The 21,486-nt window shown below is 41.8% G+C and overlaps 2 long non-coding RNA genes across 2 annotated transcripts in view; one reads left to right on the top strand and one right to left on the bottom strand.

The window, feature by feature from the left end:
- Positions 1–5,432: 5,432 nt before the first annotated feature.
- The window catches only part of LOC132591903 (uncharacterized), a 337,077-nt gene continuing 321,023 nt past the window's right edge, over positions 5,433–21,486 (top strand). The window contains exon 1 of the long non-coding RNA XR_015948993.1: positions 5,433–5,531. This is a non-coding gene — a long non-coding RNA (uncharacterized LOC132591903). The remainder of the gene's footprint in view (positions 5,532–21,486) is intronic.
- The window catches only part of LOC148686278 (uncharacterized), a 56,660-nt gene continuing 49,658 nt past the window's right edge, over positions 14,485–21,486 (bottom strand). Inside the window, exons 2-4 of the long non-coding RNA XR_015948994.1 lie at positions 19,133–19,371; positions 15,074–16,947; positions 14,485–14,947 (exon numbers count right to left, since the gene is read on the bottom strand). This is a non-coding gene — a long non-coding RNA (uncharacterized LOC148686278). The remainder of the gene's footprint in view (positions 14,948–15,073; positions 16,948–19,132; positions 19,372–21,486) is intronic.

Here is a 21,486-nt window from a genome sequence, read left to right as displayed (position 1 = left end):
TATGTTTTAGATATGTGGACAAAACTTTTTATACTACTTGAAAGTGACAACAGACGTTTGTGGCAAATATGATAGGCACAGGAGAAAAAAAGAATTCATTATTGTCAGCAGGAAGGAAATGGCAAAGATGATCGCCAAAGCTAAATGATAAGCCAACTGTTTTCTCAAGAGGGCCACCAAGGAAGCACAGTACTCACCAAAGAGGATCACAGAACAATCATGTAAGAAACTTAAAGTGCTTTGTAAAATGATGCTATTTTTATGTTTCACTAAAGGGCTCTGAAGGAAATTGCAATAATTTCTCTCTGTGTGTGTGTATTCTTTAGCGTTTTATTGGTACATTAAAAGTGCAGCTGTATTCTTTCCTTGACTCCTTGGGAAACATTTTAGCGGCAACGCGTAAACCACAAATCTCATTAAAATGTTCCTGAACAATATTTCCTAAAGTGTCAATGAGGAGACTTCGTGGAAGAACAAGGTAGCCCTTTGTTGAAGAATGTCAAAGCTTTTAAGATGGATTTCTGGGACCATTTGATTTTGTCAGAACCCATTAGCCATTATACTGATCACTCAAAAAGCCACTTAGGAAAATTATGGTTTTCAAAACACTCAAAACACCTTTTACAGTTTCAAAGCATAAAGAAGCCTCAGCATCTTCTATCTATCATCTATCTATCTATCTATCTATCTACCAACCACCACACACCCAAAAGTTACTGAACCAGTGTACAATATAATATAAGATAAAGTACAAAATAATATTGGCCACTGAGCAACAAAATAAAAGCAATAACACAATGAAACAATTTATACAATTAATATTCTATAAAATGACTGGGTCACATTTCAAGAAAAGCATTCTTAAACCATAATGTGTTGCTGCATAAGATGCTAGGTTCATGTTTAGTTTCAGTTGGCAGTTGTTTCCGGAGGACTGGAGCTGGATCACCAAAAGCCCTAGTATAAACTAACTCCATCCCTGGGACATGTGGTACTCTTATTAGCACCCCATCTAAGTAGCACAGCTACCAGGCAGAGATATGGGGTGAAGCAGTCTCTTAGGTTTGTAGTGAAAAGCAATATTTAATTTCTCTTTACTATGCCAGCATGATCTGTATAGCAGGCATGACTAAACAACCAAGCATCATTTTATATGCACATTCTCAAATATTGCTTACTAGAATGCATTAGCTACTCAAGGAGGTAAAAATGTTCACTGAAGGCATATGATCAAAATTATCTTACTTTAGTTACACTTTGCCAAGGAAACCAAACAGTCTAAAAGTTTTGATCCAGACCACACAGAACAGCAATGACAGGTTAATTTGCATTCGGTCCTTTTCTTGCAGATATCAGTCTGTTGAATATTTCTTTCACAGTCACAACTGGACCTTCTCTTCTCCATTTCCAGTGATGAGCCCATCAGTGGCTGGAATTTTAATAGATTCCATGTCAATGTAAACAAAACACATGTGGTTACTGCCAGTATAAGAATGCATTGTGGTGCACCAGGGCAGAGGAGAGATCATTGCACTAAGCACACCACTTTGATGATGTGCACATGACAATAATTGGCAACGATTTAGTTCCGAATATGGGAGAACTTTCATGTGAGCTTATGCTATTGGAGTCGTAAGTCACACATGAGCGAATGCTTAAATAGGACTGAACTGTAATAGGAAATGAAAACATTGAAAATAGCATTTCTTCTTAAAAGCAGTAGACTTGTTAAAATAGTAAAATTTAGCCCATGCTTCTTCAAAAGGCACCACTCATGTAACTATGTTAAGGTTTGGGGAATATGAATATTCACATTTAATTGACTGGTTAAAATGCAGATGGCTAGTCAACTGACATTCTTCCGTTGTTTCACAGCACAAGTTGCTGTTTCATTGCTAAACAGAATAACATCAGTTTGGCATTCTAAGATGGTATTGCAGGATAGACCAGCAAGACTTGGATTTAATTTTCAATCACATGCAGCATATATTTCTAATGTTGTGCAAGGATGGGATAGTCCTGGATCCAAAGCTTTTGCTGGGCAAAATGAAGGCAATTGGACTCATGCAACAGATGCTGTCATCCCCATCCCACCATTCTGTGTCCCCATGGAGGATCTACCTTAGCCTCTGCCTCCAATTTTCTGAGGGATGCAACAGGGAGGGAATCAGCAGCTTCCCCTGAATTATACTTGGATCTAAGCCACAGCTAATTTATATGAAACTGTATGCATAATTGTCTTCATTGACTTTGTTACTGCAGCGTGCCTATTGGCAGATGGCCCTCAATTGGATTGGATCTAGCATCTGTCATTGCAAAATCCATTTTGTTGCTCCATGGGTGCCAGAGTGTCTTTGACAGTTATTTTATTTAAAGTTCCAATATCCCATGATAGTCCCAGGTTGCCAAACTGGTTTAAACTTGCTTGGAAATCATGTCCTCTGTTTCCAGGTACTGTATATGGTAGCTAGATATAGTTAATCAGTGCTGGAGACAACGAAGATGCACAAAAACTTTCATTAAATATAACATTATTTCACATGTTCCAGAGCTGCTGATACAGGGAGGAGAAGTTGGAGGGAAAATATTATTAATTTGGCAGGCAACATACCATTTGCAAAGGTTTTTCTTGACTTTGTCAGGCATCGAGATCTTTGCCTTTAGCTTTGCCTGAACAATGACTTTGCCTGAACAGGGACTAACTAATCTGCAACATAACTTGCAATTGAAAGGTTTGGGAAACTGGTTTATTCTTTTGACTGCAATCCTATATGCACAAATATCAGGTTGTGAAGAGGCTACCCAATAACCATTCAGTATAACCCTTACCCATCAGGAATATCTGTTTGTGCTCCATCTCAAGCATGTAGACTGCTTCCTGCAAAAGCAGGAATGAGCAGGTGCCTTGTATAGGACAGGCACCAGGATTTTTGAAAAAAAGAGAGAGGCTTGAATGGTCTTGGGCACTGCAAGGATGACAGAATTTAAAACTGCAGCAATTGTTTCTCAGAATAGCTGATATAGGACACTTAGACTGGATTCTCCAGGAGCTACTGCATAGGACCACAGGAATACAGGAAGCTGCCATATGGAATCAGACTATTGGTCTGTCTAGCTCAATATTGTCTGCTGGTATTTGGATTCCAGACAGAGACATTATGCTCTATTTATGTACTTAATACAGTACTTAAACCAGGGCTGGATCTCCAGAAGTTGCTGGACTATAGTTCCCATTAGCTCTAGCCAGGCCAGCGTGGTGAATAATCAAGGGTGATGGGAGTTGTAGTCCCACAATACCTAGAGAGTCACAGGTTCCCCATTCCTGCATTAGGCATTAAATCTGTCCTTTGCCACAAGGTTATATTCTCTCTTTTCTAATTTCGATATTTTCTAATCTCTTAGAAAATCTCAGATATAAATACAGAAAGTATTTTCCCCCCAGCGATAAGTGCCGTAGAAGTGTTTACAGCTTTTGCTACACTCAGCAAGCAATTCTTGCAGTGATTAGATCTCTACAGTCCTTTGGGAGAGTATCAGCTTTTATGGAAGCAATTCCAATCAGAATTATCTAGTTCTAGTTTATGAAACAGACTTCAGAAATACTGTTTTCCTGGAAGGGTGCACGGGTACTTGTAGCTGAAAGGAGCAGGAGGCACTGTGATGTATCAAAAGCAATGTTCTAAGGCAACTTGGAGAGAAGTCAAATTGGATGAAAGGAGAGCAACAATTGCATTATATAATTGGGAATTCAGTGAAGTGCATATGAAACAAGAATGAAAATGCCTGACATCCTAAGATGAGATATGGAGACCTCAATTTGCCATGAAGAAGATGGATTTTTTTTATTAAAAAAATCTAGTTAATTGCTTAGTCAACATACATAGGATCAGGTAGTTCTACTCATGTTTTTTTACAGCTGCAAGTGTCAGATATTTATTTTAGCAAAATTGGGAGGCAGAAGTTTCATTCAGAATCAGAGAGATGGGCGACCTTTCCATAGGTTTGTTTGCTGGGAAGAGGACCGATGGCAAGCCTAGCCCATGGAGAAGACTCCAAGGGGACTTTGAATGCTCTGTGTATTAACTGAAAGCCCTCCCCCCAAGTCTTGTAGTGCTAAAAGAGACCAACAAATTTATTGAAGCATAAGATTCATAGACTCCATAAGATGCTTTAGCATCTGTTTTTGTTCCAGAAGACTGACGTGGTTACTCTTGTCAAGGAACTACTTGTTCCATTAGCAGTAGTGGACCAGGAACAAAGCCCCCTATGACATGAAAGGGAAAGGGAGGGAAGAGAGAGATAATGGGCACTGTGGGATTGCTATCGCCATCATGTTACACTTAGAAGGGGAGAGATGGGGAATCTTTGGCCCTCCAGCTGTTGTTGGGCTACAATAACACATCCACACCATTCATTCAAAGCACTCTTCAGCCACCATGGACTCCTGCAATGAATCCTGGGAACTGTGCTAAGGGTGCTGAGAGCTGTTAGGAGACTACTCACAGAGCTACAGTTCCCAACCACTTTAACAAACCAGGATTCCTAGAGGGGAGGCATTACTATTCAGTGGTGTAAGAGTGCTTCCAAATCCAAATTTTTTTTAGCAGAGGCAATTAGAATAAGATATATTATTTGATTATGGATGTAAACCTCCAGAATGTATTTGGTATTGTTAAGTTTTCACCTCTATCTTCTGTACATTGTATTTTATTTTATTGCTATGTTTAGTGGCTGATGCAGATAAAGATTCTTCTGATTCTGCTTTAAAATGTATGATGTGGGTGTGACCCAACTCCCATTGTTGTTGTTGTTTAGTCGTTTAGTCGTGTCCGACTCTTCGTGACCCCATGGGCCAGAGCATGCCAGGCACTACTGTCTTCCATTGCCTCCCACAGTTTGGTCAAACTCATGTTGGTAGCTTCGAGAACACTGTCCAACCATCTCATCCTCTGTCGTCCCCTTCTCCTAGTGCCCTCCATCTTTCCCAACATCAGGGTCTTTTCCAGGGAGTCATCTCTTCTCAGGAGGTGGCCAAAGTATTGGAGCCTCAGCTTCACGATCTGTCCTTCCAGGGAGCACTCAGGGCTGATTTCCTTAAGAATGGATAGGTTTGATCTTCTTGCAGTCCATGGGACTCTCAAGAGTCTCCTCCAGCACCATAATTCAAAAGCATCAATTCTTCGGCGATCAGCCTTCTTTATGGTCCAGCTCTCACTTCCATACATCACTACTGGGAAAACCATAGCTTTAACTATACAGACTTTTGTAGGCAAGCTGATGTCTCTGCTTTTTAAGATGCTGTCTAGGTTTGTCATTGCTTTTCTCCCAAGAAGCAGGCGTCTTTTAATTTCGTGACTGCTGTCACCATCTGCAGTGATCAAGGAGCCCAAGAAAGTAAAATCTCTCACTGCCTCCATTTCTTCCCCTTCTTTTTGCCAGGAGGTGATGGGACCAGTGGCCATGATCTTGGTTTTTTTGATGTTGAGCTTCAGACCACATTTTGCGCTCTCCTCTTTCACCCTCATTAAAAGGTTCTTTCATTCCTCCTCACTTTCTGCCATCAAGGCTGTGTCATCTGCATATCTGTGGTTGTTAATATTTCTTCCGGCAATCTTAATTCCGGCTTGGGATTCATCTAGTCCAGCCTTTCGCATGATGAATTCTGCATATAAGTTAAATAAGCAGGGAGACAACTCCCATTAGCTTTGACCATTAGTCATGCTGGTGGGTTCTGGTGGGAGTTATAGTTCAGCAACATCTGGAGATCCATGTTTCCCACCCCGTAACAAAAGTTCTCAAATGTTATCAGCGGTAATTGCATAAGCTAATTTGAAGTATAAGCTTTAATGTAACCATTCCTAATTGAAAATATGTGATTGCCTTCCTTTCTAAGTTTCTGTCTTTGTTCTCCATAATGAGAGAGCATCTCAAGGGCAATTTTTTAAAAATGCAATAAAGACAACACATGTAGGATCCAGACCCTAACCCACCTCCCCACCCTCATGGCCCAGTGGGATCCCTGATGCACTATCTCAAGATCTAACACTGGCCAACTCCCAAGGGCTGGTGGCAATGGATTTGGGTGTTTCAGCAAGGGCTAGTTGGAATGGAGTCAAAATCCTTGGCCTAACTGCCATTCCGAACTCCACTTACTTGCTGTATAAATGTGTGTTTATTATGCTCAAGCAGATGGTGATGGTGTAAAAGGAATACTTTTAGATTCATACAAGTTATAAAAAGATACCAGAAATGAAAATACTTGGAAATATTACTACCAAGCCAGGCAATATAATTTGGTCTTAAAAATCCACTCAAATTTTTATGATTTTCTGGAATGATAAATTTATGGACAATATCCAACCATATAATGTCTTTGCTCTGTGGCAATAATGTACCAATTCTATTGTATATAGTTTATATACAATAGATTACAATAGAAATAAATTATATATCAGGCAAGCATAATTGCATTTCTGGGGCCTTATTGAGTACTTTCCTCTTTCAACAATCCTTCTAAGTGGAGTTTTTTTTTATCCCAGTTGGTATCTATGTTGGATCTGAAACTTTTCCAAAATTTCCTCTGCACAGTTTTCATCTCAGGTATTATCTGAATGCTAAAATATTGGCCCTTTCCCTATAAATATTTGATATTTATTTGATATGGATGATATTTGACTTGGCAACTGACTTAATCAGTGAGTCTAATGCTAATCACTAGAGAAGCAATCAATGAATGCCATAGACTCTAGCAGGTGGGTTGTGCAGTCCTATGATTGCACTAACACCAGTGTCATGTCCCTACTCTGGTTAGTAAAGGAGAATGGTAAACCCCACAGAATTGTTGGAATTCCTTCACACACACACACACACACACACACACACACACACACACACACACACAGTGTTCAGAAATATCTACCACCATTTCTATGGGAAACAAGCAGCAGTTGTAAGGGGGAATATTCAGTCCAGCACTCAACTTTTCCTAAGTTGCATAAGATACAAGAGAGTGAATTTTGGGCAGCAGTTCAATCACCTTCCCCTTGACTTTTTCATTACTGAACATCTCTTGCTTCAGAAAATGAGACTAGTACTGGAATTGTGTTCTCCAAATACAGACAGCAATATATATTATAAGCTGCCCAGAAAGTTTTTCTTCCCTCCTTCTCCCTCTAGCTAGTATAAATCTTTTGGAGAAATTCTTGAATAGTTGGAGACACTAAACCAAAGATTGCATTTGGCAATGGGTCGGTGACCATCCATAACTGACCATCAGAATCCTTTTATTAATTTTTGGAAGACAGACCTACACTCCTGCTTTATTGCTTAGAAAAATTTCACGCAAGGAGATCTAATACAGAGATACATTTCTTTTTTTACATTGGGACAATGATATATATCTATATCTATATTCATGGCACATTGCTTTTCCTGTTTTGTTTTGTTTTGCTTTCCTTTCCTTAGAGGATAGAACTTATTTTTGTTTCAAATCATTCTGCAAGTTAAGGTGGGGGTGTTTTCTGGCATTTTTGTCTTCTTCTTCTTTTTGGTTGTTTTTCTTTTTTCAAGAGCTGGCAGAAGCTGTCTTTATTCCTTCAAGGCTGAATACTCTCAACTCATAAATATTGCCATCAGCAAACATGAACTCGACTGCATAAAACATCTACCAGATGACGGTGTCTTTGACCACAGTTACTGCAATAGAGACTCCCACTAACAAAAAACCATAAAGCAGAAAATAGAAAGAAATAAAAAATCCCTATAGCCAAGTTTATATTTATCATTGCCACCTGCTGACTTGTACCAGAATAAGTAGTAGGCATTCAATGATTTCTAGGCAACAGCATCAAATACATCATAATAGTGATGTGGGAAAGCTAACACAGCAACTATGACAGCTGCTCTCCCACAAAGGTCCCTAACAATGCTAGGGACTTTCCAGGGTTCTAAAATGCAAATGATAAAAGGCCTTTGTTATAAGAAAAACAACTGCTCCTTTCCCCCTATGGGGTCCCCAAGAGCCCGTACAGAGTCCTTATGTAGGTTCTCTATCGGTAGGAGAAAATGACAGAGGCCAACCAGAGAATATTGAGAAGCAAAGCAGCTAGTAAGCCTGATCTTTATTAAACTGTTGCAACAGGGTGTTCAACCCCCCCCCCCAAGCAGGAGGGAAGAGGAACCCAGAACATTGGTGTGCAGGTTCTTATGCAGTGGAACCTCAAATTGTGGACGTAATCCGTCCCAGAGGCACGTCTGCAACTCAAAGCGTTCGCATCCAGAAGTGCTGCACCTGCGCATGCGCACGGCACGATTTAGCAGTTCTGTGCATGCACGAGCAGCGGAACCCGGAAGTAACCATTCCGGTACTTCCAGGTTGCTGCGGGACGCAACTTGAAAAGACGTAACCTGATGCAGATTCAATATGAGATATCACTGTATAGACTTTTGAAATTGCCACCCTGTAGCTCAAGGCTATAGGGACCCAGGTGGCGCTGTGGTTAAACCACTGAGCCTAGGGCTTGCTGATCAGAAGGTCAGCGGTTCGAATCCCTGTGGCGGGGTGAGCTCCCGTTGCTTGGTCCCAGCTCCTGCCAACCTAGCAGTTCGAAAGCACGTCAAAATGCAAGTAGATAAATAGGAACCACTACAGCGGGAAGGTAAACGGCGTTTCCATGTGCTCTGGTTTGCCAGAAGCGGCTTTGTCATGCTGGCCACATGACCTGGAAGCTATATGCCGGCTCCCTCGGCCAATAATGCGAGATGAGTGCGCAACCCCAGAGTCGGTCACGACTGGACCTAATGGTCAGGGGTTCCTTTACCTTTACCTAGCTCAAGGCTACCCCCCAATACATCATACATACATCACTGAAGGGGCGGTCTACAGCAGAAATTTGAGTGTGTTCTTCTCTCCTCTCTGCCAGGATACCTGGGTAGCCTGGCCATTCCTTTGTGGTGGTAAATACTTAGCTCCTGAATCTCTTACACATATTGATAGTGTGCTCAGTTTAATACTTGCCAGACTGTATTTACAGGGAGGTGTAAGCCCCTACAGTCCAAAGACAATTGGAAAGCTTTTCCCATTTCCTTCCTCCTTGCAGAGAAATATTTGAGGTCAATTTGGGAGAGTCAAAATGGCTTTAGGACTGTTTTCCTGTACTGTTTCAGACATGTGGTTTATATCTTTATGTATGTCTTTGCCTGGGACATTTATGAACATTTATTTTATATATTAGACCTTATAATTCTCAAAACAGCCTTCTAAGAATTGTTTCCCATATGTTGGAAGGCTATAAAAATGGCAGTGGAAGGGGATAGAACTAGGATGCTTGTCACTGCTGGCCTAGGTCCATCCCTCTCCACAGGTGTTTACTAACACCTGCACAGCACAAGAATGTCACCTACTCTCCCTTTATTTCTTAGATTTCTATTCCACCTTCCTCCCAAAAGAGCCCATGGCAGCAAAATAGCAAAACTATACAGTTTCCTTTCCTTTCCTTTCCTTTCCTTTCCTTTCCTTTCCTTTCCTTTCCTTTCCTTTCCTTTCCTTTCCTTTCCTTAGAAATACCTCTTGCAATTAAGGGAAACTGCGTACAGGTTTGGGAAACCTCCCTTCATTGATAGAAGTAATGCAGATGTCTCTCACACAGAGGATGTGGGGGGGTCAATGTGTTCCTGGTAGAGGTTACAGTACTGAAGGGGGGAAAACATTATTCCCTTCCTCTTTGGCGATGATGTCTCAGAGCTCCCGAGAGAGCAAGAACATTGAGAGCTCTTTAAGCACAGTTGTGGTCACCATTGATCATTCATGTCTGCTACATCCATCAGGAGCCCGCAACCTTTTCTATTTCAGCGACTGATTGATGGCTTGTGATGCTATTCTGCAATAAACTTTGGCCGCTGTCTCCTGGCTGGCTGGAAAATTTGGTGGTTGTTTGCAAAACCCTTAGATGGAACTTTTTGCTCTGGCCATTAGGATGTCAGTCTTGAGAAGAAAGAAAAAAAGAACTTCAGGAGTCACTACCATGGCACTCACTCTAATTGATAGCCTGGACTCCAATAAGTAGAGGCCTTCCAGAGATGTTGGATACAGATTCCAGGCTCCAAAACCAGGGGAGGGTACTGAAACACAACCTGTGCTATTTGACTGAAGGGACCTTGAACCATAGAAACCTGAATCGAGACCTCCAGAGTGGATACAGTCCAGACTATAATGCCCCAGGATCATCCCACTGAACACTAGGCTCCTTATGCATCCCGTCATGGGCCACCCAGTGCAGGCAACAAGCCTGGATATGGGGTGAGGTGATCTCCCAGGTAAACTAGTCCCTTGGCCACTTGGGACCAGTTTACCTGCAAGATCACCTTACCCTATATATGCCCACTCAACTGCTTGTCTTGTTGTCCTGAAATTATAGATGATCAAGCCCTACCATTAGTACCAGTGGAACTGGTGCTTCCAAGCAAGTGCATTCTGTGGCACATGGTTTAAGTTATCATTTCATAGCTCCTGCTAGCTATGTTATTTCCTTTGAAGAAGAAGAAGAAATCTACACACTTAGGATGTCAGTTGACATATTTCAGATTCATTATGCAGTAGTCCTTAATGGTTAATATGAAACAAAGGTGCCTTGTCATCTTCATTTTGTTCAGAAAAGGCTTGAAACACAACAATCTCAGAAGCGTCTGTATTCAGTGACAAGCTGGCTCAGTGTGTGTCAAAGTAATTAAGAGCTGTTTGTTCTCTGTACTCCCAGTGAAACAGACATTTTACAGCTCAGTTGTGCTGTCTTTAAAATGCTCTCTGAGATTTCACAGCAGCTGAATGTAGAGGGCTACAGTCTTGTCTGCCCTGTTGCAACATGGAGGGTTCTTTTTAGTGGAAGTTCATCAGTACAAGTCTGAACACGAGAGTATTTGTGTCAGCAAAGTGCAGTAATGCAGGAGCTGTTGCATGCCACAAACACTGTGAGTTTTCAACTAGTAAAACCAGTTGAATTGTATCAAGAATATTAGGAAACTGGCTGCCTGACCTTCCACAGTGTTTTCAGGCAAACAAGAAAAAAGTCTTAGCTAATAACTCTACCTGTTTGCCGCCATTCTGCTTCTGTCTACAGTGGTGACAAGCTTGTCGGCTGGATATAGGCTGTTGTTTAAGAAGCAATGGTTACCAAGACAAGGTATAATTTAAAGTCTCTGACACAAATCACGTTCAAGCTGCTGAAAAAGGTTTCGGTGATTTCACAAAGTGTTTTCTTGGTTGCACCTCGAATATCCTGAAATGATTGCAATGCATAACTGGTCGTGATGACTTTGGGCAAAACAGAGGAAACAAAACTTAGTTTTCCTCAATCATGTACAGAGGAGATGAAACAAGGCAGTGTAAGATGGACATCAGTCTGATTAATATTGCACATTCTTCACTTGATAAATGCAGTATTTGAGGATGTACGAATGGGCTGTCACCAGTATGATACCCCACAGGCAGAATATTAGTATCACCTCAAACCAGCTTTTAAATCCACAATACTTTTAAGTGGAAGAAGGTCACACATTCTGTTGCTTGCAATCATGAGTGAATCAGTCCGTTGCCGGAAACAAGGATGGGGAATCTGTTACCCTCTGGAGATTGTTGGACTCCAACTCTCATCAGCTCCATCCAGCATGGTCAATGGACAGGGATGGTGCGAGCTGTAGCACAACAGCATCTAGAGGACCACATGTTCTCCCTAAAAACAGAGCCTAGTGGTGAATATTATCTTGCCTTACCTTAATTTCCTCAACTAAGCTGGTTCACCAGCTATGGTTCCTTTTGAACAGAGATGCCTTGGCCGTTGTACTCCATGCTCTGGTGACTTCCAGAACAAATTATTACAATGAATTTAAATAAGGCTGACTACTTGAAGACTACCGTACTTGGAAGCCTCAACTGGTCTAATAGACAGCAGTCAGGCTAAAGTTCCATTTAGAATCCACATTATCCCTGTTTCAAAACAGTTGTGTTGGGTACCATTTTGTTCTTGGGTCCAATTCAAGGTGCTCACATTAGTGTCTAAAGTGCTAAATGAATTAGGCCCCAAATAGCTGAAAGACTGTCTCCTTCCCTGAAGACTGTCTTGGGTTTTAAGCTCAGTGGAAGGGGCCTCTTGGTAGCTACACAACCTCAGAGGTTAGGGGGATGACAACCTAAGAGAGGGCATTTTCTGTGGCAGCCCCCAAGCTGTGTAACTGGCACATTCATTATGCAATTTTTGTTATATGCAGAAGGGGTTTTTTATGATGAATACTTGATTAGAGAAAGGGAATGAGTCTATTTCTGCAGGATCACACACATTCATTTGGTTCCATTTCAGAAGTAAGCCAGATTTGTTAGCTGTCAGTGGAGATGCATTATAGTAGTTGTGGGATAATTCACAAACTTGGGTATTTCTCCAGCCAGGCAGATAAAGTGAAAATAGTTCCATCTATAACAGACAGGTTGAAATACTTGTGTATCTCATTTGATCTAGTTACAGGTAGGTAGCCGTGTTGGTCTGATGCAGTCAAAACAAAATAAAAAAAATCCTTGCAGTAGCACCTTAGAGACCAACTGAGTTTGTCATAGGTATGAGTTTTCGTGTGCATGCACACTTCTTCAGATATTTGATCATTTGATCTAATCATCTTCATTTAGCACTTTACCCTTTTCTCCTCCCCATTTCATCCCCACAGCAGCCCTGTGAGGTAGGTTAGGCTGAGAGAGGCAGTGACCGGCCCAAGGTCACCCGATCAGCTAGTACTACAACACTCTAACCACTACACCTCGCTGGCTCAGTTTGCACCTTCAGGAAATCCTGTAATTGTAGACCAAGAATTTATCCATCCCTAAGAGATAGGGTTGCCAGACTCAATAGAGGGCAGGACTTCTGTGCCTTTAATTGCCCTGCTCTCTTTTGAGTCTGGAAACCTTAAAGAGAAACCAGCAGACCCTTTGCTTGGAAATTAAACAAAGAGAGCAGGGCAATTAAAGGCACAGAAGTCCTGTCCACTATTGAGTCTGGCAACCCTACTAAGAGATATGGAAGGAAAGGAATCTGTGCTCTGAAAATTTGATGATCTGAGCATGCCAGCAGCGTATTTTCAAAACCCATAGTCTTTTAGAGTGTATTAATTGAAAGTCATGTTAGTATTTTAACTGTCTCAGGGAACACGTATCAAGAATCAGTATAGCAAATTAAAATCTGAGAGACGTATTCAGCGGAGTGTCTCTTATCTGGATATATCCCACACTGTTTTTCTTCATGGTTAATCTTTACAGAGTACACAATCGGTAACTAGCATACCATGAAACTATTTTGCAGCAGGCATGAGCCATTTACACAAGTGTTTTACTTTCCAGGTTCAGCTACCGAGATATCTGCTACTATTCATCAGAAGATTTTATTTGGCTCAGTCACCCAGGCTGTCTTGTGTAGCAGCTGCCTTCCTACTAAAAACCAGCTGCTTCCAGGTGACTGAATGGATCCATGTAGATAAATGCTTTTTTTAAAAAATGAAATTGCTGGCTGAAAGACTGCGGTAGGAAAATGTGTGCTTTCCTGAAGTCCGACCCCATAAAATCTCCAGATTACAGTTGCAGATTGTAGGCAGAGACACAGGATTTTAAAAAGTAAGTCACAGCCAGGCCCAGTTTAACGATAAGTGGAGCCTGCAGAAGGGCCTCAATAGTATGTACTATGTATGTCAATAAATACCTGAAATATGGTCTGACCCAAAGTCCTTCCTCTTTCAACAAGCCTTTGAAGCTGAGATCTTTCCCATTCTGCATATGTACTGGAATCGCTTTTAAGCTGTTTTTAATTGTTTTACTACTTGTTGTTTGCTGCCCTGGGCTCCTTTGCAAGGAATGTAATAAATGAATAAAGTCATCAAACAAATAATCTAAAATTCATAAATGTACTCCAGACACAAATTCTTCCTTACAATCATTTCTTCAGAATTCCACCCTTTCCTGGCTTGGGCTAAGATCACCATGAATTGTGTTGTTCAGCCCAGGAGCTCAATATGGCATACATCAAGGGATTTCTCTTCCAACAACACTGGAAGAAAGATAAGGCTAAGAGAATGTGACACACCCAAGGTCACCCACTGAGCTTTGTGACTGCCCTGGCCTTATTCTCACATGTTCAGTGCTCACTGGGGCTACAAGAGAAATTTTGAGTCGGCTTATATTTAAAGTGAGAATTTACTTAATTTGCACTTTCTGAAACAAGATGCAAACAACAGGCATCTTTTGACATTCACTATTCTCTGAATTTTGCAATGCACTCCTCCAGCAAAGTATAAAAACACATATGCCAGTGGAAAGTGTGCATATAAATTCATATATCAGTGAAAATAACATAGAAATGGTTTTGAAAAAAAAAGCATATTAGGCAAAGTTGTATATAGACATGCACATATGATGAGAAATTCACATTAAAATGATGCTGAATTTTCATGAGTTTATTTAATATTAAATCAAAAAGCAATGTAGAAATGTCAAAAATTAAACATAAGATTGGGCAAATGAGAAACTAAAGGAAACTGAGATTAAGAAATCCCTAGGGGGTCACATAATTCACAGAATCTGAGTGCTGAAGTTGCAAACTATGGGAGGTTCAGGTCAAGATCTGAAATCTACCTCCACATTGCAATTACACATTATAGACTCATGAAAAGTCTATAATTGGAAAGTCATGCTTCCACATTTAAACAAGCAACAGTTCTTGCTTCACTCGGACAACTGTGGTTTTGGAGCTCTTGGGAGGGCGAGGAATAATATTTTTCTATTCAATATGACCAGCTGTGCCATGAAAGTCATGCTAAATGAGGATGTACCGTAAGCTATGCAGTTTCAGATATGTGGTACTAAAAGGTGGAGTTATCTGAAGGGGCTAAATCTAAAGTTGACACCCGCCAAGCACTTTACCTGCAGCATAAAACAATTCCTTCAGTAGCACCTTAAAGACCAACTAAGTTTTTATTTTGGTATGAGCTTTCGTGTGCATGCACACTTCTTCAGATACACTGAAACAGAAGCCCAGTAGTTCATTACCTGCAGTATTTCATTACTATATCATTTGTTGAATAAGCAGGGATGGGTCAGTCTGTCTCTCGCCTGACTTCAGGGTGAAAGGACTCTGCACCCAATTTGGCTTCTGGTACTGAGAACAACTTTCTAGACTCAGAATGAGCTCAGAAGCATCTTGTTTTTATTTTCCTATTATTATTATTATTATTATTATTATTATTATTATTATTATCATCCAACCTTCACCGGCACGTCCCAGGGTGGGTTACCACTATTTAAAATTCAGAATTTAAAACGGTTAAAACATATTACATTCAGAATAATAGGGTGGGTCCTGAAAATACATATCTACCTGTATGTTTTTTAGTTTATGGTCCTGATTGGTGGATCTTGAGATTCTAGAAAAAAATCAAAATAGATCCAACAAGCCTGAAGTCAGCCCACCCCTGTCTCATGGTGTCTGCATTTTGTAAAATAAAATAAAAAAGGCACTGGCATCTAATCAAAGAGTTGATTAAAAAATAACTTGAGAACAAGGCCATATCTTTTTCAGTGAAATATAGTTTGCTACCGCTTTTGAGTTCAGGGTTTGCTTCATTATGCTTAATTCAAAGGCTTATCCATCCAATTACTTGTCTTAAATTCCGTTTTGATGTAAAATCACGTTCTGTGCCAATACTGCAAAGATACTAATTGGTTTTGATATTAATTAAGCCTGTCCCTAATTTAAATCGCAGACAAACAGCAGGTTCTATATTACGCTAAACTACAAAAAAGGGTGTAACGTTCATCACAGGCCAAAGATTGCAGATGCAGCTGGCTTGTATGCAGATAGTGGGAGGGCCAGCCTATCAAAATCCCATAGTAATAATTAACAGACATTTGACAGTAACATGCAGTTTTTATTGCTGTGCTTGTTGCCATCGTCTCTCTTATGAAAGACAAAAACAAAAAATGAGTTGCATTAAAATGGGCAGCAGCGTAAACAGAGCACTCTACATATGACAGGCAGAAGTTTTGTAATTTGTGAACCATGGTGGCACAAGAATAGAACCCTCCAGTTCCTAACAGAAGCCAGAGGACATCTCTGACTCTCTACCACAGCAACTACCTTTATCTCAACCCCTGGACTCAGCTATATTAGCAAAGAAAAAGTGCTTTACATGGATTGTATATGCATTATAACACTGTGACACCAGATGGTGCTGTGGAGTTCCATTTTTGCCAATCTGGTTCCTCATACAAAGTTTACAACATGTTTAACTGAAATATCCAGCCCCTGTCTGCGAAGAACTGAAGGCCGGAAGTCTGAAACAGGAAACCTGCTTCTATGCATGTAGGCTCCCCATGCTACATAGACCCTGGATTTCCCAACCTGGATTTCCCATGACACAGGGAGCTTCCACAAGTCTAGAAAGTGTGCCTGAGCTGCTTTTTCTATGCCATACCCCTCAACCATCCCAATTTAAGATGGACATCCAGGAATTACAGAAGCCATCCCGACTTCTGATTTGATCCTGAAATGTCCTGTTTTTTGGTCCAGAGCTGTCGCATGAGCCAGCTGACTTGTGCCATAGCATTGGACCAAATGGTGCTCATTTTTTGGTCTCACGCTCTTGCACAAGTCCCCTGACTCCCACAAAAAACAAGTGTCCCGGTTTTGATCAGTGGGATGTTGGAAGATATGATACATATATTTACAAAAATATGAGCCTCCACTGTTTTCCCCTTCCCTTCTTGCCCCCACAGGCACAAATTCTGTAGTAGCAGGGATATTCATGGTTCACAGAGAAAAAGACCACTACAGTGAAGTTGCCCCACCTCCATTTTCTTGGTAGAGACCTTCATGCCTTTAGAAATGTTCAAATAGTGGGTGCATTTGAGTATAGGACTGTCTTCTGAAAAACAAAATTTGTTGAGTTAGTTCAGAAATCTTAATAGTCTCTGTAAAATTCATTCTAATTTCTATTTTACAGAGGAGAAGCTGATAACCAGTAAATGAAAAAAAGGGCTGTTGATGGGCATGCTGTAGACTGAGTACCTTCAGGCAGTAGTGCAGCTGCAGGGATTATTAATTATGCTGGTCCCTGTATATTGGCCTAGTTTACCAGGTGGGATGAGCTGAGATATTGGGTCGGCCAGCATGAAGCCACCAAGAATCTAGATCAGCCTTTTTCAACATTGGGTCACCGGAGGTTGTTGGACTACAACTCCCATCATCCCTTCTACTGGTCCTGCTAGCTATGAGTGATGGGAGATGTAGTCCAACATATGGGGACCCAAGGTTCATAAAAGCTGGCATAGAGAGTATATAAATCTCTCAGATGAGGTCTGGCCCCTGAGCTTTGACATGGCACCTGGCAGCAAGGGTGCTGTGTACAGGCCACCTGGAGTCTCTGTTATTGTTCGCTGGGGCTCCTGGAAACAGGACAAGGAAGTCATTTCATCTTGTTCTTGCTGTGTTATTTTGTTAAAGACTGTTTCACTGCGTTTTGTGCTGTATTCAAACTACTATTTAATAAAAGCGGGACTCTCCACTTGTCATACCTGCCAAGTTGCTGTCAGAGAAATAAGGGACCGGGCCAGAAATAGCAGACCGGAAGTAGTGCTGCCGCCATTTTGGAACTGGGCGGAGCATGCTCAGAAGTGACTTTTGATGCTGCTTTGCCCAGTTCCAAAATGGCCACTGCGCCAGAAGTCGCACTGCAGCCATTTTGGAACTGGGCAGAGCAGCATCAAAAGTCGCTTCTGAGCATGCTCCGCCCAGTTCCAAAATGGCCGTCGCGCCAGAATAAACCGAGGGGAAACAAAAAAAAAATCCGTTTTTTCAGCTAGGAACAGCTGGAAAAATGGGGATTTCCCGAGGAAAACGGGAGACTTGGCAGCTATGCCACTTGTGCTGTTATTGCCACTGAATTCAAAAGAACTCTTCCATTTGGTCTATTGACACAGGGCTATTGACAGACGTTTGCCCTTGCTAGCTTAGAAGCCATTCTTCAAAAGAAACAAGTGTACTGTCTGCTTGTTGGCAGGAGCACTAAATTCGCTCGTGAGCCAGTCAACTGTGCAAACACCTCATGCTGTGTGGCTGCTGTTCGTCTGGGTCCCTCTGATGTGCTCCCCTTAAACGTTTCACTAGGAGAGTCGGAGCTGCGCGCCTAACCAGATTATTCAGGCAGAACAGTGGCAAGCAGCATCTACAGCAGTTCAAAGAAGGGCACTTCTCTGAGGAAAGATAATGCTGGTGAGAATTCACGTAGCACATGCTGTGTCTCGTGGCATGAGAAAAAAGGAGCTATGAGCAGAGAACCATCACAACACTGTTGATAGATAAGAGTTGGGGAAATTGAAGAGCCTCGACTGAAGTTGTAGAAAAGTATTCCCTAGTTTCCAGTCATGTCCCAATAAGATTCCACTTCTTTCAGTCTGTCAATATCCTAAGAGATATATTTTGACATGCCAATGGGAGAAGATGTTTGTTGAATCCATTGGCTTGAAAAAGAAAGTGCCTGTTAATTTTGTTGCAACAAATAGTTTTAAATACGTAAGGATGGGAAATGAAAAATGCCCAGTAAAAAGCTGTACTCTATATGATATGTGAAAGAATTATTGCCTTTAGGATGTGGAGCCTCAAGTCGAGGGGCCAAATGTGCTTCTGTGGTAAGATGTGGCAACCGGCAGGAATAATGGGTATTTAGCCTACTGTGCCATGTGCCAGCCCCTCCTCCAACCCAGGGAATTGTGGTTGTCCTATCAGCCAGCCCTTGGGTCTTGTGGCTGCTGCTGCTGAATGCCCGGTCAGTTCTGAGTAAAGCCTCCCTCATCCACGATCTGATTGTGGATGAGGAGCTGAACTGGTCTGTATCACTGAGACCTGGGTGGTTGAGCAGGGAGGAGTTGGTCTCCATCAGCTGTGCTCCCCTGGGTACTCGGTGTAGCATCAGGACAGACTTGAGGGTCAGGGAAGATGAGTTGCTGTGGTTTACAGAGATTCCATCTCTCTATCTCCAAGTTCTCTGTCCAGTGTGTTCCTGGAACTGGGCAATCAGGAGAGATTAGGGATCCTGCTGGTTTTCTACCCACCTCGCTGCCCAGCAGTCTCCCTGCCGGAGCTGACAAAACTGGTCTCAGAGGCAGTGTTAAGGAGTCCCAGACTACTGGTTTGGGAGGAGTTCAACTGCTGAGGTGACTGGCTCTGGGGTGGCTTGGAACTTCATGGCTGCCATGACAACCATGGGGCTGTCCCAACACGTCACCGGCCCGGCACATGTGGCAGGCTACACTCTGGACCTTGTTTCTCAGCTGGCCAGGAAGAGGGTGATCTGAAAGTGGGGGGTATTGACATCAGTCCCTTGTCATGGTCAGATCATTTCCTGCTGAGATTTAGGCTACAGAGAAAATTATATGCACTTTGTACACTGTTTCTACACTTCAGGTATGCTACTGCTTATTTCCCCTTCCCTGGTTTTTCAGAAGGCTGCTGTTGTTAGACATGTTATATGTACTGTATTATACTTGCATCTGAGATAAGTAGGTAATTACTTATGTTAAGAGACTCTACATTTTGCAGGGTTGTGGAGTTTATTGCTGAGTTGACATTGTGTTTAATTTGATACTGCTGCTTAGTATGCACTGCTCATTATGCATGAGGTACTATTATCTATTATGTTATGACTATTATTGCTTATTAATATTACTTGTATTTATATACTATAATATTCAGCCAGGGTTTATTCAGAGCACTCCCATTGAAATTAATTAAGATGACTAAGTTAGGTCCATTACTTTCAGTGCGTCTACTCTGAGTAAAATTTAGTTGAATACCACCCTTAATTGGATGCGGGAGGCAGTGGAAGACAGGAGTGCCTGGCGTGCTATGGTCCATGGGGTCACGAAGAGTCGGACACGACTAAACGACTAAACAACAACAACCACCCTTAATTGGGTGTCATGTTATATATTTCTATTATATTGTTTACTATATTCTATGTTGCAAAATGTACTATGAACATTTGATGAAGGGCAGTATATAATTTTGTAAGAAATAAAAATGAAAATACAATACTAGTCATATTCCATGTTTTAATAAACATAGCTAAACTGGGCAGCCATGTTGAAAGAATTGTCTGTTTGATGGGGGTGGGGGGGTGGAAACCCTTTATGGTACATTTGAGTTTTGTGATATACATGGAAGACTAGATAGAATTTTTTTTTTGTCAGATTTAAATACCGGAATCGATATGAAGGGAAATAAATCCAATTGCTCTTCTCCTAATTGAAATCAATGAGAGACTTTCAAGTGGCAATGGTGATGATAATTAGTTTAAATCCCAAGTGAAAATGTAAACCAATGATGAAGGAAAGTGCACCTTTGTATTGAGAATGTCCTTTTAAAAATATGTATGGCATATATATACCACCTAATTAAACAATGTTGTTTGGGCAGTTCACAAATTAAAACTAAAGAAATTAGTTTTCAACTAATTCATCGTAAGGAATTGAAATGCAGCTCACTAGAGGGCCTTTCTTCCACATAGCTTTTTTAAAAGCTCAAATCAGTTTTTTTGAGTTTTTTAAAAAGTCTACTCACGTTTTCCAGCAGGCAGCATTAAAAAGCAGGGACATCACCTTGCTTACAAAGGTCTGTATAGTTAAAGCTATGGTTTTCCTAGTACAGTGGTACCTCGGTTTATGAACACAATTGGTTCCAGAAGTCTGTTCATAAAGCGAAGCGGACTTTCCCATTGAAAGTAATGGAAAGTGGATTAATTCATTCTAGACGATGAAAAACACCCCTAAAGCAGCAATTTAACACAAATTTTACTGTCTACCAAGACCATTGATACATAAAATGAAGGCAATAATCAATGTACTGTACTATAAAATAATCAAGACAGTATTGTAGATGAAAAAAATGAACATTTATTTTTCCTTACCTAACTTTGGGGCTGGGAAGCTATGGGCGAGGGGTGCTCAGGTGGCAGCGGGAGTAAGCAGCGGCGGCGGCAATCAAGCCAGTCCGGGCCGGCTCCTCCGGGCCTGACCTCCGGGCCCATCATCTTTCTCTCTCCAATCCTTTGCTCCGATGCCTTTGTGGAGGCCGGGGAGCACTTCCGTGGCTACAGCCCAGTCGCGGAAGCGCTCCCCAGCCTCTGGGAGGCATCGGAACGAAGGCGCTCAGAAGCGCTCTCCGGCCTCTGAGAGGCATCGGAATGAAGGCCCAGCTCCGATGCCTTCCGGAGGCCGGGCCTTCACTCCGATGACTTTGCGGAGGCCGGGGAGCGCTTCCACGGCTGCAGCCCAGTCGCAGAAGCGCTCCCCGGCCTCCGGGAGGCATCGGAACGAAGGCCCAGCCTCCCTGAAGGTATCGGACACTCTTCGGGGAGGTTTGGCCTTCGCTCCGATGCCTTCGGGGAGGCCGGGCCTTCACTCCGGGC

The sequence above is a fragment of the Zootoca vivipara genome, chromosome 3, assembly GCF_965207765.1.
Source record: "Zootoca vivipara chromosome 3, rZooViv2.hap1.1, whole genome shotgun sequence".
NCBI lineage: Eukaryota > Metazoa > Chordata > Lepidosauria > Squamata > Lacertidae > Zootoca > Zootoca vivipara.
This window is presented reverse-complemented; position numbering and strand designations above follow the sequence as displayed.